Source organism: Theropithecus gelada, chromosome 2 (genome assembly GCF_003255815.1).
Source record: "Theropithecus gelada isolate Dixy chromosome 2, Tgel_1.0, whole genome shotgun sequence".
NCBI lineage: Eukaryota > Metazoa > Chordata > Mammalia > Primates > Cercopithecidae > Theropithecus > Theropithecus gelada.
In genome coordinates this window covers 53686257-53704109 of record NC_037669.1, presented here as the reverse complement: position 1 = coordinate 53704109, position 17853 = coordinate 53686257, and the positions used below count along the sequence as shown (strand labels likewise).

Genomic DNA, 17853 nt, shown 5'->3' with positions numbered 1-17853 from the left:
ATCCTAGGCTACCTTTGTTGGGCCAGCAAGACTTGATGGAGCACACCAGCCATTTGGAATTGGTTCATTTTGCTTAACTCTGATGATGTTGAAATCTATGAGAGCTTTAAGGATCCTGGCAAAAATAAAAGACTTGTTTTTACAAGTTCTGAGCACAGATAGTACATTACATATTTTGTTATTTGGAAAAGTAGGTATGTTTAAATGTAATAAAGGAGGTATGTTTAAAAGTAGTAGAAATGTTTAAGTGATGTTTATTTCCAAGGTAATTCAGTTAAATCAATGATTTCAGATCTTTTCCTTTAATGAGGAAAAACTGTGATATGGGTACAGTTTTAACATTCAAGAAAGACTGGCTTTGTCCTTAGAGAAATTATATTGGTTGGGATTTCTCTCAAACTAATTGAGTTGTGTTGATCATTATTAAAATTAAGGAAAATTCATTTGGATTAAGTAGTAATAAAAAATTGTGAGACTTTCTAGTGATCTCTGATCCCAGGCCATTTATCACTGATGGGCCTTCATGTGTGTAATTGAAAACAAAATACGTGCAGGCGTTGCACTGGTTTGAAGATTTTGGTGGTGAAAGTTACCTAATCAGTTGTCACTACTGTATCTAGAAACCAGTCTTGGAAATGTGGGATGATGCTCTTTTAAATAGCTGAAAAGAAATTATTGTGTACTTGTCCTTACTATGTCCTTGTTTTGTTGTGTGATATTTAAGTGAAAGGAAATTATTTATCCTCTTAAGGAATTGACAAAACTGACATTTGCATTTATCATTTTTTTAATGATGGAGAGAAAAGGCAGCTGTCTTATTTTGCCATAGGACCTCTCACTTTTGATGCTTTTGGTCACAGTTTTGTCACTAGAATACTAGCAATTAGATATATGCAGTGAGTAACCTGACTACTTAATACAGTGGTTTGAAGTGCTGCAGGCAGGAACTCCTAAATGCCAAATTTCAGTGTTTTAATTTTTAACATGTTAGAATGATAGAACTTTCTATAATATAAACATTGTATTGGCCGGGCGCGGTGGCTCACGACTGTGATCCCAGCACTTTGGGAGGCCGAGGCAGGAGAATCACGAGGTCGGGAGATTGAGACCATCCTGGATAACACAGTGAAACCCCGTCTCTACTAAAAATACAAAAAATTAGCTGGGTGTAGTGCCGGGTGCCTGTAGTCCCAGCTACTCAGGAGGCTGAGGCAGGAGAATGGCGTGAACCCGGGAGGCAGAGCTTGCAGTGAGCCAAGATCGCACCACTGCACTCCAGCCTGGGCGACAGCGAGACTCCATCTCAACAACAAAAAAAACCCATTGTTTTAATGAATGCTTGTGCTGTTAAGTTACAGGGCTTTGACTCTTGGGTCTGAAGAAGGCACCAGCCCCTGCTAAATTCTGAGCATTGACACTAGTTGAAGCCTCATCCTCAGATTTGGAAGAAGGTAACAGTAAGAATGAACTGTTTTTAACTGTTTTTGTGAGACACAGGCCAGAAATTAAAACTATTCAATCCCTCTAGGCCCAGGGACTATGGCAGAAGAGGTAGGCATGTGAACTTATAAGGGTTGATTTTGAGGGATAAGATTAATTCAGAGTTTATCTATAAATTAAACATTAATATCAAAAGCTCACTGATGCAAGGCCAGCATCTGGGCCCATGTGTTGGAATAACAGGGTTTTCTTGGAACATTTATCTATTCTTTAACAGAAAATTGGAAACAGTTATTAAAAGTTGATGGAAACCTTATCTTATGGTCAAACTGATTCCAATTAGATTTTTACAAGGTTTTATTAAAATCAGCTTTAACATTAGTAATATACCATACGAAGGTAAAATATAGTTTTCTCTTTTGAATAAAATGTTTGTGTAATACTGAGAGATAAAAGATTATGTTGACCTTCTGAGTACACTGCAGGGAGAAAATGGAGTGGGAAGAGAGATTTAGTTGGCCTCATGCTGTCTTTATTAGGTCTTACTGTTTGGGAAACTAAATTTATCAAAAGGTAAACGTTTTTATTTTATCACCTCCGCTAAATGAATGACTATTTTTACAGTGACTTGTGATACTATTTTGTGCTTAAAACTTTGATATTTGGCAGACTTTCTAAGAGCAAACTTTCAAGTTCTAAATTCAGTCTCTTGACCTTAAACTAACTTTCTTGGATATTAGGTTCCCTGAAGTCTGAGATAGACATATTGGGCTTATTTGTTATGTTAGGATTATGCAAGAAGCACTGCCAAATCTGAGATGATACTTAGCTTCCTTTGGGTTATATTTATATAGATGTATTGTTAGTATGTGTTCCAGGATTGTATGAGAGTCCTAAAATTCTGATATGTCTTAATATATGCTGTCAGCAGTAATTATTATTAAGTTGTTTTATGTCACAGAAATAATTAAGTTTCCTTGTCAATCATGTCTTTAACTATGGCTGTCTGCAGACTTTTATCGTCCACAATTGATGTTTTGCTGTGATCCTTCCCAAAAGAAAAAAAGTGACTTACAATCAGCTATAGTCCAAAGCTTCCTTCTTTGGAGAAGTTCATGAAAAGGACTCTTGAATGCAGGTTTCTGATAACTTTGGAGATTGTGCCACTAGATCACAGAGAAAATTTCCGGGGCACTAATTGAAAGCCTGATGTGCTCATAAAGATTCCCAATCCAATATGAGGCAGAGCAGGAGGTGACTGCATGGACTGAACCAATGCAGGCCAGGAAGAATTTCTTATGGCTTTTCTTGTTTGAAATATTGCTGATTATTTTTGTTTTGTTTTTCAGAGTCTGGAGAATCTTTTTCTTTTGAGCTATTTATAGCCTTTAAGTGTATTTATAGCCTTAAAGTGTATACACCTCAAGGGTATTGAATGGAGTATGCTTTTATAAACAGAATTTGAGAGCTATTTCTCTCTCTGCTTAATTCATCCAGAATATGGAAACTCTTTGTGAATATTCTTTATTCATGGTAACGTGTTTGTTTGCATACAATTAATAACATGTTTTCTTTTGTAATGGGACACGGTTGGAGTAACTGGTTATTTTCTCAAGACTTTGACTAAAATGGCCTTGTAAGAGATTCCAGCAAAGCCAATTTGGGAGAGTCTATATGGACAATGATTCTTGTTGAACTCTGTGGGTTATCAGGCCATGTATATGGAACTGAAGCTTATTTTGCAGGTACATTGGTCCTGCTGTGATTTGTCTTTGGTGGAAGTGGGGAACTGGAGAGAGAAAGATTGGGTGTCAGAAGAAAACTCTATATTAGATTAACCTTTGATTCCTGGGTGGCCACATGGTCACCCGTGGTATGGAGCTGCCTAGGACACCCACCCTCAGAATGAAACAGCCAAAAGTACTGAGACCAGATTCCTCATGACTGAGGAATTGATAAATAGAAAGGGGAGACTGAAACCAGCCCAACTGCCCCATAGACTGTTCTTTTGGATAACTATAGAAATTGATCCTTCTGGGCTTAAAGCTTGAAACTTACATTTGTTTTACCTGAGTTCCTTCCTCAGGAAAGGAACTTCTGGCCTCTCAGAAAGTATCAAAGAACTGAAACTCACCAGATCACTGCACCAGATAGTACCCCTCATTCTCACGATTGCTTCCTTGCCCCTCCCTAGTTCCTGTTTTCTTACACGTAGTTACATTTCTTACCCGCTATATAAAACCCCAGTTTTAGTAGGTCAGGGAGATGGATTTTGAGGCTGAGCTCCCATCTCCCGGACTGCAGCACCTGATTAAATCCTTCTTCCTTGGCAGTACTCATCATCTCAGTCATTGGCTTTCTGTGTGACGAACAACAGGACCTACACCAAACCCTTGGTGTTTTGGTAACCAATTGAGGGACCTGATACCAGTGAGCAGCTTCCCCTCCAACCCAGCTTCCCACCTTAGGGACCCAGGCACGAGGGTGGACGCTTCCACATCCTCCCTCCCCTTATACAGTCATTAGCTCGTGTTTATTTTACCTCCTAAAACACTTCCCAAGTGTATCCATATCTCACAACCCCAACCAGAAACCACCACCCAACTCCCATGACTGCCATCCCTTGCTGCAAAGCAGGTGAGCCTTCCACTGGCTTCTCCACCCACACTGCTGCTTTGGTCTTGTGTCCAGAATTGGTTCCTTCCGGTGGCTTCTTGGTCTTGCTAACTTCAAGAATGAAGCCACAGTCCTTCGCAGTGAGTGTTACAGTTCTTAAAGATGGTGTGCCCAGAGTTTGTTCCTTCAGATGTTCAGATGTGTCCAGAGTTTCTTCCTTCCAGTAGGTTCGTGGTCTCGCTTGACTTAAGGAGTGAAGCCACAGACCTTCGCAGTGAGTACTACGGCTCTTAAACGTGGCACATCTAGAGTTGTTTGTTCCTCCTGGTGGGTTCCTGGTCTCACTGACTTCACGAGCGAAGCCGGAGACCTTCGCAGTGAGTGTTCATAAACGTAGTGTGGACCCAAACAGTGAGCAGCAACAAGATTTATTGTGAAAACCAAAAGAACGACGCTTCCGCACTGTGGGAAGTAGACCCCAACGGGTTGCCATTGCTGGCTGGGGTGGCCAGCTTTTATTCCCTTATTTGGCCCCTTTCCACGTCCTGCTGATTGGTTCATTTCACAGAGCGCTGATTGGTTCATTTTACAGAGTGCTGATTGGTCTGTTTTTATAGAGTGCTCATTGGTGCATTTTTACAGAGTGCTGACCGGTGCGTTTACAAACCTTTAGCTAGACACAGAGTGCTGATTGGTGTGTTTACAATCCTTTAGCTAGACAGAAAAGTTCTCCAAGTCCTCACCCGACCCAAAAGGCCCGCCAGCTTCACCTCTCAGTCTTTTTAAAATGCCACTCTGGCCATGTCATGCCTCTACTTTCTCTCCAGTGGCTCTACATGGTGTCATAATACAACCCAGTGCTTTCCCTGGCACCCAAGGCCCTTTAGGATCCAGCCTCTCACCCTCCAGCCTCCTCGCCCATGCTCCAGACCTACCAGTCACCTAGCTCCTCTCTGCTTTCCTGCCTCTGTGCCTCTGCACATGCTCTTCCTTCTGCCTGTGGTCGCTTTCCACTGTCTTTAGTGGGAAAACTCCTGCACATTTTCAAACCCCCAGCTCAAATGCTCTTTCTGTGTGAATCTCCCCCAGGTGTCGCCTGGCAGAGGGATTGAGCTCCACCAACACCCCCAGCACATCTTCACTGTAGCACCTGGCATGTACTATTGGCATCTGCTTCTGTGCCTGCTGTCCCCAGCACTCTGCTCAGAGATACACTGCACGTTGAGATCCCTTTCCCACACTCACATGCACAGTGGATACAAAGGTTTCCCAAACATCATTTTCCCCTGCTGCTTGCTATGTACACTAATATCTTCTATTATAGCCTATTCTGTTTCTTTTTTAAAAAACATGTTAGTCCATCCATTAAATTCATTTTGCTACAGTTTGAAAAACATTGCCCTGGAACCTCCTGTAGGGCGGCAGGGACTGTGTCTGTAATTATCTCTCCATCTCCCAGAGCTTAGGACAGTAATAAATGTTTGTTCTAATAAATGAGTAAATAAATGAGGGAGTGATTATTTAAATGTGAGTGGATTACTTAAACAATTATTTAAATGTGGTTTGATGTAAGGGAATACAATGACAAGTGAGTAGGTGAATGAATGAGTGAGTGAATAAATAAATAAATAAATGAGGAGACTGGTTATGTTGTGGGGACTGGCAGCTAAGTCAGCGGGTTGCCTCGGGCCCTATACTGCTAGTGCATGGTTTCTCCAAGTGTGGTTCCTGGATTTCCTCCATCAGAATGTCCTGGAGAGTATAGTGAAAACCCTGGTGCCTGGTACCCACCTCAGACCTACTGAATCAGACTTTCTGAGTGGGGCACAGAAGTCTTCATTTTTTGAAGCTGCCCAGGTGATTTGGGTGTGTGTTGGTGTCTGAATGGCTGCCTCAGGACCTCCCTAAGCTGCTGTTGGAGGGGGCATGGTAAGAGGAGCAGAGCAACAGCAACAAAGACAGGTAACAGCCCCCCACATCCTCCCTTCCTCCCTGACCTGCTTCAGAAGGAAATGGACTTCGGGTGAGCCTGCTCCTCCTCCACCTCGCCCTGGGCCCAGCAGTGAGAGGACACCAGAGCCCTGTCCAGCACTGCTGACAGAAGAGCAGAAGGCAGTGATTGCCATGGCAACGCATTAAGAGATGCAGAGCCACCTCCAGTTTTAGCATCTGGAAAGGGGTCAAGCCTTTGGGGCACAGAGTGGGAAGGGAAATTCACTCTTCCGGCGTCTTCATAGCTAACAAAGCCATGGCACAGTGCACGTTACGAAGCCTTTTCACACAAGAAAACTAGGAAGTGGCGTCCCCATTTTACAGATCAGAAAACTAGGGTGGGAATTTCCTGCCAAGCCAGTCAGTGGCAGAGCTGGTGTTTGAATCCAGCCTTCCTGATTTCAAAGTCCACACTCTTGCTTCTCTAATAGTTGCCTGTCTTGGGTAAATGACAGACAAGGACCCAGAGACCCCAGAATCCTGCTGGTGTGGGGTTTTGGGAGCACATGCGTTGGCCCACTCTACTTGACACAATCCATGGCCCACTACACTTGGCACCTATCTGGGAAGGCTCACACCTGCACAGATACACAAGCAGAAAAGCTTCCAAAATTGTTCATTCATCCTTGCATGTAGGACACGTAGATACATCCAAAGGAAGCGTACACACAGCCTCACATGCACACACAGATGCCTGAACACACTTATATTGACCAATATAGACACATATATCTGCAAACACCTACGTAGGCACACACTGGTATATACATGGAAGCATATGTAAAATTAATTGTCTTCATGGTCCTGAGTCATTACCCCTCCACACACCCACTTCTTTTGACATGTGACTTTGCAGTTCCTCTCTTCTGAGAGGGAAGATCTATTTCCCCATCCACTGAATCCAGGCTTGGCCGTGTGACTTGCTCTAACCAATGCAATATTATCAAATATGATGCAAGCAGAACCTTGAAAAAGTGCTTGTGTGGTTCTGCGTCTGTCTCTTGGTCCTTGCCATCACTGTGAAAACATACTTGGCATGTAAAGGAGGAGACACCTGGGGCAAGGCACCTCATTTGCCCCAGCTGAGGCCATCCTAGATCAGACAGCCCATGGGGCCATAGCCAACCATCGGAAGTGGGAGATGAAGCCAGGCGCAGTGGTTCACGCCTGTAATCCCAGCATTTTGGGAGCCGAAGGCGGGCAGATCACAAGGTCAAGAGATCAAGACCATCCTGGCCAACATGGTGAAACCCTGTCTCTACTAAAAATACAAAAATTAGCTGGCTGTGGTGGCGTGTACCTGTAGTCCCAGCTACTCGGGAAGCTGAGGCAGGAGAATTACTTGAACCCAGGAGGCGGAGATTGCAGTGAGCCAAGATTGTGCCACTGCACTCCAGCCTGGGTGACAGAGCGAAACTCCATCTCAAAAGAAAAAAAAAAGTGGAGACTAGCTAAAACCAGAAGAACTGCCCAGCAGAGCCCAGCTGATTTGTAAGCCAAACAAATACTTACAGCAGTGTGCAACTGAGGTTTTGTGCCACTAAAGTTCTGTAGTTGGTTGTTACATAGTATCTACTGATAGATAACTGATACACATCCCCAAGCTGATACATCCCCAAAGGGGAATTTATTATGGGAGAAGGCCCTAGCTATGTGTTTACCTGGTCACGTGGTTTTGTAAAACTCACAAAAGTAAAAATCTTTAAAATAATAGCTTGATTGAAATGTAGTTCACATATTATAAGATTCACCCTTTTAACATGTACAATGCAGTGATTTTTAGTATATTCACAGAGTTGTACAACCATCACCATTATCTAAGTCCAGAACACTTTAATCATTCTTAAAATCAACCATTAGCAGTAACTCCCTCCCCATTTCCCTCCTCCCTGGCAACCACTAAGTCTTACTTTCTGACTCAATACATTTGCCTGTTCTGGGCATTTCATAAGAATGGAATCATACAGTTTGTGGCCTTTTGTGTCTGTCTCCTTTCATTTCACATATGTTTTCAAGATACATATATGTAGTAGCAGGTATCAGTGTTTCATTCCTTTTTTGTAGCCAAAGAATAATTCATAGTTTGGATATGCCACATTTTGTTTGTCCTGCATCAAATGATGAACATTTAGGAAAAGCAACACATTCTATCCACAACCGGTTAAGACTCCTAGCTCATTCTACTCACACTTCCCCTCATGACAGGTGGCATTTGGGGAGAGTTGACTTGGCGATACATTTAGTTTGAGATCAGAGCATAGATGGATGTGGTTCACCACCTCTTCCATATATAGGCTATTATTATTTATTGTGGCTCCTATGGTTTGAATATTTGTCCCCTCCAAAACTTGTAGTAAAACTTAATCCCCAATGTGACAATATTAAAAAGTAGGACCTGCAAGAGGTGATTGGCTCATGAGGGCTCAGACCTCATGAATCCAGGGATTAGTGGATTAATGGTTTATTATGGGGGTGGCACCGGTGGTTTTCTAAGAAGAGGAAGAAAGACTTGAACTGGCACACTCAGCCCTTTTGCCATGTAATTAAAAAGTGGGACCTGGAAGAGGTGATTTTGTCATGAGGGCTCTGCCCTCATGAACTGATTAATCCATTCAGGGATTAGTGGATTAATGGATTATCATGGGGTGGGACTGGTGGTTTTCTAAGAAGAGGAAGGAAGACCTGAACTGGCACACTCAGCCCTTTTGCCATGTAAGGCCCTGAGCCACTTTGGGACTCTGCAGAGAGTCACCAGCAGCAAGGCGGCCCTCACCAAATGCAGGTCCTTAACCTTGAATTTCTCAGCCTCCATAAATGTAAGAAATAAATGATTTTTCTTTCAGGTATTTTGTGATAAGCAACACAAAATAGACTAAGACACTGGCATAGCAATGGCCTCCAGAATAGCCCTATTGCCCCCATGCCAACTTGCCCTACATCATGACATGAAGGATGAGGTCTATGGCTGTACCAAAATATCTCAGTGTGTGGTCTGGTGCCCAGTATCAGAAAGGTGTGGGCCAAAGAAGAGAAACAGGGTTGGAAATGGACATAGCCAGAAATTAGTCTTGGAAATGGAAATGGAAAATTCTTCAGATCATCACAGATAGTATTATAATTGGATTCAGTTCTGACACCTAATCAAAAATATTTTTTTCCATTTGGGCATATGCTTGATAATGCAGCATATCCCCAATAAGGTGACATATAGCATTATAAATACACCATACATTTTTCTTTTTGTGATGGAAAACACACAAAATTGAATTTATCAGAATTCTTGAGTCTGTAGGACTCAAACCCAAGACTCTGCTGCAAGAAGCAAGTATGTATATGAAGTTACATCTTGTGCATCCTAACTCTTGGTGAGAAAACAAATTTCAATCGACTGTGTCAGAGGAAAGGCTGACATCATTCTTTTCTCTATCAGAAAAGATTATTAAAAATCATAAACATATGAAAAGTATGTAGCAAAACTAGCATGAAATGCATTTCAGAGGGTATCAGGAAGTTGATTAATACATATGTCATTTTTCTAGATTTTGTGATGTTTCTGACCCTTGTCCATTTTTAAAAATGTTGTAACATTATGATTTATTTTTAAATTCTAAATATGCATGTGCATACCTAAATTAATATTGATAATTTTGAAGTATTTTCCTTAAAGAGGGTACCCTAAATTATATAAACTGAACCCCCTTCCCTGCAAAATGTGGCTCCCTGCTGATACACACACCAGTGCACGCACACACACACCTATGCACCCCCAAGAGCCGACACTGCCCAATGTCAGGGATGGAAGAGGAATCACAACTCTGCCCTTAGGCGGTGAGTGACTCCTTTGGTCACAGATAGAATCCCACTCTTGAGAAACTGCAGAGTAGCTCAGAGACACACCCTACCACCGGCTCATCTTGGACAAACAACACAATTGCTTTTGCAGGCTGTGGTTTCTGCCCTACCCAGACACCTCCCACCCATAAGGCCAGCCTTCCCTCTCCCTCTGTCCTGGCTTTTGGAAATCTTCAGCAGCCTTGTCTGCCTCCAGAATGATCTCTTCAGCCACTCCATACTCAGGGTATACATTGAGGATGAAAAACTCTTCTCAGGGGAATATTTGTGAAAGCAATGCTTATCCCTAAGGAATAAGCCACTGATGGCGGAGTTTTGTCATGGTGAAGTGGAAATGGAAATACTTGCGGGAACTGCAGCCTTCCCACCTCACATATTTATGGGGGTCCTTCTCTCTCTCTCATTTTCTGTGTGCATTTTGGCTTCACTCTTCTTTCTGCTTCTGGCTGTTTGTATCTGCTTGGCCTCTACACCCGGGTCAGCACACTTTTTCTATAAAGGGCCAGATTGTAAGTATTTTAGGTTTCATAGGCGACACAGTCCCTGCTGCAACTACTCAACTCTGCCACAGAGTGAAATCAACCCTAGACAACACTCAAACAAATGAGCACAGCTGTGTTCCAAGCAGGCCAGAATCAGTCCACAGGCTGGACTTTGCCAACTCTTATTCTAGACTTTAAGCTCCCTGAGGGCAGGACCTGAGTCTGTCTGTTACACCACTGAATTCCTACAGCCTAACAGCATGCCTGGCATGGATTGAGTGCTCAGCACATATAAGCTGGCTGTGGCTCTCTGTGTCTGTCAGTCTGTCTTGTTTCCTTCTCCTCTGTCCCCTCCATCCATGAAAACTCACTAAGCCTCAGCTTTTCAGAAATGAACCACCTGCTCCCAAGCAAGTCAGACAATGAAAACAGCCTCGTGCTCTAGCAATCTGCTGCTTGGCACAGCTCTCACAGGGCATTTAGGCAGTGAAGGGAGCCTAGCACTTAATTCAGCCTCTCTCAAAAGGCTTAACACCAACCTGGAAGAAGAATGAAGATGGAGAGGCTGAGGGAACCTTTGGAGGGCAGGGCTGGTGGCTCTGTGAGATGGACAGCCACCTTGCAGGCACACCATGCTGCTGCTTCCCTTGCACACAGCCCCCAATCCCTTTCTCCCCTCCTGTCATCCTTCATGCACTCATTTAATATTTACTAAGCTCCAACACTGTGCTAGAAAATCAGCCCGAGCACACACATGGAAATCCCTCCCCAAAATAACTTGTTAATAAATAAATGAATGATCAGTTGGACAAAAGAGTGTTTAGAGGTAAGGACTGGTTCTGCTGGCAGCAAGCAGGCACATTTTTCTTTTCTTTTTTTTTTTCCAAGATAGAGTCTTGCTCTGTCGCCCAGACTGCAGTGCAGTGGTGCAATCTCAGCTCACTACAACCTCCGCCTCCCAGGTTCAAGCAATTCTTCTGCCTCAGCCTCCTGAGTAGCTGGGATTACAGGCACACACCACCACGCACGGCCAATTCCTATATTTTTAATAGAGACAGGGTTTCACCATGTTGGCCAGGCTGGCCTCAAGCTCCTGACCTCATGATCCTCCTGCCTCAGCCTCCCAGAGTGCTGGGATTATAGGCATGAGCCATTGCACCCATACAGGCACATTTTTCTGAGGATAATCACCCTGAGATCTCTCAACGAAGGGAGGCATTAGAAAATGACCAGTGTCATCCCCAGTGTTGTCCATAGGGAGCCCAGAACAACCTCACCCCAGATTCTGCCCCAGAGCAGGAGGCTGTGCCAAGGGCATGGGGTACTAGGCACATTAGAGATGGGGACATGAGGGCCAGTGGCAGAGTTGACTGTCAGAATCTCACCACCACGATGTCCAAAGTGAAGCTGAGAATGCTTCAGAGAAGATGATGTGATATAAACTTGTGTTCTTGATTTTTAGCTACGACTCCAGCATAGTCTGTTGCCCGAAAATTCACAGTCGAGTGGCAGCCAGCTGCCATTTTCACTGCAGTGTCATCTTCACTGGCTCCAGAAGCCACAAGGACAAGGGTTTCGTTTGTCTTTAGTGCTGATCAACACCAGCGGCTGCTGATTAGCATAATGACTGTTAAAAATAAATGAGTTTTCAGAGGTGAAATCAGTGGCTTGTTAGCCAGCTTAATGGATGCTGGAAACAGGCACTTGTTGATAAAATTAGTGGGATTCCGAATATACAGCTCGGTTAAAATATTTTACAGGCACTTCCTCCCCTGGCACAAACCAGGTATAAGAATCCAGCAAGTCCCAGGGATGGCACTTCAGGCTGCTCCCTGGTAGTCCTGGGTCCAGCCACCGGTTAAGAGTGATTCTGGGCCGGGCACAGTGGCTCACGCCTATAATCCCAACACTTTGGAAGGCCGAGAAGGTCAGATCACTTGAGGTCAGGAGTTTGAGACCAGCCTAGCCAACATGGTGAAACTCTGTCTGTACTAAAAATACAAAACTTAGCAGGGCATGGTAGCATGCACCTGTAATCCCAGATACTCTGGAGGCTGAAGCAGGAGAATCTCTTGAACCAGAGAGGTGGAGGTTGCAGTGAACCAAGATCGTGCCACTGCACTCCAATCTGGGCAACAGAGCAAGACTCCACCTCAAAAAAGTGATTCTGGTTGCCTGATGTGGCCTGTAACAGTCACAGAATGTGATTCTGGAATATTCTTACGTCTGCCTCGAATCTGCTGAGGCATGTTTAATAAATACATGTTGCATGAACTGTCTGGGACCTGCTTGCTCATAACAGTTGCCTACTAAATGTCTTTGTGGGAGCAGAATTCTGTGCACAACTTGCTTTCATGTGAACCTGGTAGCAAGACTGGGGGAAGCGGCAGGTCCTCATTCACTCCTAACAGTTGACCAACACCGCTAGCCACCAAGAAGAGCCTAGAGTTGTGCATTTCAGATTGGCTTAGGTCTTTTTGCAATAATGGCTCAAGGAATCACTGGGCCTGGAACCAGATCTCCTCACTCCCAGCCACTGCTCTGTCTGTGTCATTTGGGATGGACCAAAATGCAGCTTACCACCTCCCTGCAGGCATTTTCCCTCCAGCCCCTGGATAGTTTAGGGAGAGTAGACAAGGGTGGGAAATGCCTTGGGCTTCCTAAATTTCATTAGAGTTATGCCATATATTCTTTTTCTTTGGGTTTCTGTGGGCACCAAAAGGCTTTCTAGAGCTGGCTCACATGACCCAAACCCCAGGCCCAGGCAGGCTTCTGTCTTCCATAGGTGGTCTGGAGATTTCCTGCCTTCCGAAGCTTGTCTGGGAGGCAGGAAGACCACGATGGAGGAGAAAGAAGCACATCACAAACCTGCTTCTCATTGACACCCCTACCTGCCTTTGAGAGACCTTTGGAGGAGGCACTTGGTGGAGAAAGTGCTCCAGCTGACATTCTGAGTCGTGCAGCTTGGGGTGGGGTCTGGATGATGTACGCTTCCACTCTAAGACGGGGGGCCAGCAGAATCGCCCAGGCCAAGCTGTGGCAGATGAGCTGTCCCTCTTACAGGCAGGTGAATCGGGAGCTGTCCCTCTGCCTGGAATACTCCCCTAAGGCCCTCTAAGCTGCATAGAGAATGTCACCTGCTGCAGCCAACTCATCTGGGCCTGAACTCTGGATGTGCTGGATGGCTGACCTGACGTTCCTCTGACTGGAAGGACACTGGGAGAGCTGCCTGGGCCTCCCTTGGTGATGTCCCTTGTCCCTTTGCATGGACACTGCCAGGAGGCCCTCTGTCCCCTCCTCAGGTGGTCCCAGACATAGCCGGTCCTGCTGCCCACAGGAACGACCCTGATCGCAACCTTTATGCTGGCTTTCCTCCTGCCCGGTCTCACCTCCCCACTCCTCCCCTGCTGCTCCCCGGGTCTGCTCCCAAATAAACTCCCGCACCTAAGTCTCTGCTCTAGGCTCTGCTCTCAGGGGAGCTCAAGATGAGCCTCCACAGGGAGGTCTTCCCTGACCACTTAGAGGAGGCTGGGTCACCCTGTTGGACACTCTGGCCACTCCCTGCACTTCCCATTCTCAGCACTTAAAGGCCTTGTGATTAAGAAAGTTTTGGTGTAGTTATTTATTCCTATCTCTCTCCCGACTAGGCTATAAACTCCCAAGGCAGAGAAGAGTCTGTCCTGTTAACCATTTTTGCTCAGAGCGCATAGTAGGTGCTGAGAACTAAAAATCAAATCCTAAGCCCTCCAACAGACTGAACAGACCCACTCTTGGCCAAGGGGACCTAGGAGAAACCTTAAAAACCGAGTTCCTGGCCATGATGGGACAGGAGGCCAAACACATCTCACTATGCCCCTTCCTTATTAACTTTTAACCAGAATTCCTTCCCAAGGAGTAAACAGATTTGGAAAACAAGAAACAGACGACTCATTCCTTTATCACCTTTAGCCAGTCGTCTGAGGCCATGACCAGACTCCCTCTTCCTCTTTGCAGTTTTGACATGACAGCTCACCAGTTTCATAATGGTATCCCTTCTTAAAAACTGACCACCCTCCAGCTTAAAAAAAAAGAAAGAAAGAAAGAAACGTCCAGTGACCATCTCTGGACCAGTTTTGGCCAACCTGTGGACAATGTGCAGTGAGGGTTTTCACATCCTTTGCTTCACCTTTTGATGTCTGAGGACCAAAAATTCCACCCTCATGGATCATACTAACACTGTCATTTTTTGAACATGCAACCCATGGAAAGGCATGAAGCTGGACTATGCATGTACATGTTTCTCCTCTCATCAGTATTAATGGCTCCTCTGGTTGCTGGTTACGTGTGTATATTCAGCCTTCTCACTCAGCGTAAGTTCCTGTTCCCTTTACCCCTCCCTCAAACTGCTTGCTCTCTGCAGAGCCAGAGGCCATGCTGCCCAGCCTATGGGATGGCTGGCCTGCAGGCTGCCTCCGTTTATGATAAATAAAGATCTCCTTTCCGATTGTGTGAACCTCATCATTCTTCAGTTGACAGTGCTTAAGAATATTCCTTGAATGAATGAATGATGAATGGGAAATAGACAGAGTGGACACAGTTGCTGTCGTGTACCAGCTCTTCACTTTCAGTGAAGCCACTGAAAGTCTCCCTGGTAAGTCTCCTTCCCTGCATGTTTGGAACAAGGTAACCTAGGCCACAATGAAGGTTGAAGTAGACCATGAGCCCTTACATTTCCTACAGGACTGAGCAGAAGAAAATGATGACTGCCATGCCCAAAGAAGTTCTGAGGTCTACTCAGGCCTGCCTGTGCGAGGTTGGGGGAGCAGGAATTATCATTTATCGAGCATCTACTGCTTGCCAAGCACTTGATTGACATCATGAGATGTCAATGTGTTAACTCACGTCCTACTCCACTCCCCAGAGCCTGGTGAAGAACTATGAGAGGGAAGTCTTGGCTCTGCTCACTCTGCTGAGGCATTCATTATTCGGCCAATAAACCATGTCAGGCCCATCTTTAGCAGTAATAATAGAAGACAACACTTACTGGGCACAAACACAGTGCCCCAGTAACCCTTAGAGGTAAACGCTGTTGTTATCTTCTTATTGAGGATCAAAGGGATTGCCCAATGGCATGCGTATTTAAAAGAACAAGACTGAGATCAAGCCCAGGTCTGTCTCACACCAAAGCCCAGACGCCTTGCCTTTCCCTGGAGCAGGCCTCCTTTGCCAAGTTTCCTGATGGCTGGAGGAGCCAGGAATCCTGATGGTTTCCTGCAACCCAGCCCCGCTCCCAGTCCTCGTCCTTAGGTCCAGGTGCAGACAGCCAGAAGAATAAGCACACACCAACTTCTCATGAATGGCAATGAGTTGTCATAATGCCCTGGAGCCAGAATTTTCCTACCATGGCAACTGCAGAGCACAGTGGCAAGCCAGGAAATCACAGTTTGTGGGAAGCGGATCCTGGGCCGGAGGGTGGGCTGGGAGTTGGGCCCCCAGTGTCCTATCTCACCCTCAGAGGAACCCCACAAGGTTGGCATAATTATCCCAATTTTATAGAGGAGGGAAGTGAGGTCCACAGAGAGGAAGTGACTTGCTCAGGTTCACATGGCCATTCTACGACTGCATTGGGACGCAACAGTTTAAATCTTTTCAGTGGCCGGGCGCAGTGGCTCATGCCTGTAATCCCAGCACTTTGGGAGACCAAGGGGGGGCGAATCACGAGGTCAGGAGATCAAGACCATCTGGGCCATCATGGCGAAACCCTGTCTCTACAAAAATACAAAAATTAGCCGGGCGTGGTGGCGCGTGCCTATAGTCCCAGCTACTTCGGAGGGTGAGGCAGGAGAATTGCTTGAACCCGGGAGGCAGAGGCTGCAGTGAGCCGAGATCACTCCACTGCACTCCAGCCTGGGCAAAAGAGCAAGACTCTGTCTCAAAAAAAAAAAAAAAAAAAAATTTTCAGTTACCATATTCCAAAAAGAATAATTTTAAAAAGAAAAAAGAGGCTGCTATGGTATTACTGAAATGCAATTCTATTGCTATAACTGGTTAAAACTCAATGATATTGCTCTGACTGATAGACAGCAAAATTGAAGAATACGGAATTCTTAACCATTGTCACCCACACAGATGATGTCTGCATCCTACCACTTAACGAACTTTTGGTTAGCCTCCAGTCATTTTATTTTTTCACATCTGTTATTTCAGTGCTATCCAACCACTCTATAAAATGGATTCCAGTCATATCCGTAGTTTGCAGATAAGGAAATGGAGGCCCAAAACTAAAGCAGTTTCCCAAGTTAACAGAGCCAGGAAATGGTAGAGGCGGGATTTGAACCCAGCCTGAATCCTGGGCCCATTCTCTTAACTACTGCACTTAACCAGGCTCTGTTGAGTGCTTTGCAATCATTACTCCATTTAATCCTCACAATAATTTAATACTTGTGCTTTTATCATCCCATTTAAAGTTAAAGCAACAGAAACTCAGAGAGGGGAAGGCATGGTTCAGGGCTCTCAGCAAACAGTATCTGGCCACGAGGAAAGTCCCAGAGACAAAGGCCACCAGGAAATTCCCAAAGTAATTTTGCATGGGAGAACAACAGCCATGTTCTTCCATCACCTGTGCTGAGCTTGTCGCCTTGTGCTGGGGCTGGACAGGAGGTAAATTATGGGGTTACCTATGGAAACTGCCTGGCTTGCCCAGGGTCTGGGATTGGGGGGGCTTCAGTAACTTAACAGGTCAATGAGTTGTGGCTGGTGACTTCTCAGCCATCAGCTAGACCAGGGGAAAGGACTCTTCACCATGCTCCTATTGTCCTATTGGATCCTTGAAATCTCCCAATAGAAATGACTCTGCCTTTTGCAGAGGAAGAAACTGAGGCTCAGGGGGTGAAAACGATTCACTCAAGGCCACACAGCTAGTTGATGAGGAAGCGGCGATCTCATCCCAGGCTTGCCCAGTGAGCCCACTCCATCCCCTGCTCCAGACACCCCGAATCTTGAGGCCCCATTCTATCGGGTCTCCTGAGGCCTTGAAAAGTCCATGAAAGCATGGCAGTTACCTACTTAGGGCCTTTCTCTTTTTCTTGTGGCTCAGCCCTCCGCAGGCTCAGCACCAGGCTAGGGCTCCACACCAAGGCCATGTGACCACCAAGGCCCAGCTCCGTGACCTCCGGACCACATAAGCCTTGCCCTTTTCCTGGCCTTCGTTTCTGAGATAGGACCCCAGGGAAATCTAAGCAGACAGACAAGGCCAGGCGCCAGAGACCCGAAAGGCATGAGGCTCTTGCCAAGGAAAATTTCAAACTTCATAGGAAGAAAATGGTCTCCCACACACCCCAACCCGGACTCTCACTTCCCTACCTTTGCTTCTGCCAGAGCCGCCCCGTCTTCAAGCCACTCTAGGCTGTAAATCCAAATTTATAACCAAGAAGGATGTATTAAGTATCCACCGCATGCCAGGAAATGTATTCCCCAACACCATTATAAGACA

The 17853-nt window shown here is 45.3% G+C and overlaps 1 long non-coding RNA gene across 1 annotated transcript; it reads left to right on the top strand.

The window, feature by feature from the left end:
* Positions 1-1352: 1352 nt before the first annotated feature.
* Positions 1353-14442, top strand: LOC112618155. Its single transcript, XR_003118031.1, has 2 exons — positions 1353-1451; positions 13168-14442. It is a non-coding gene; the product is annotated as an uncharacterized LOC112618155 (long non-coding RNA).
* Positions 14443-17853: the final 3411 nt, after the last annotated feature.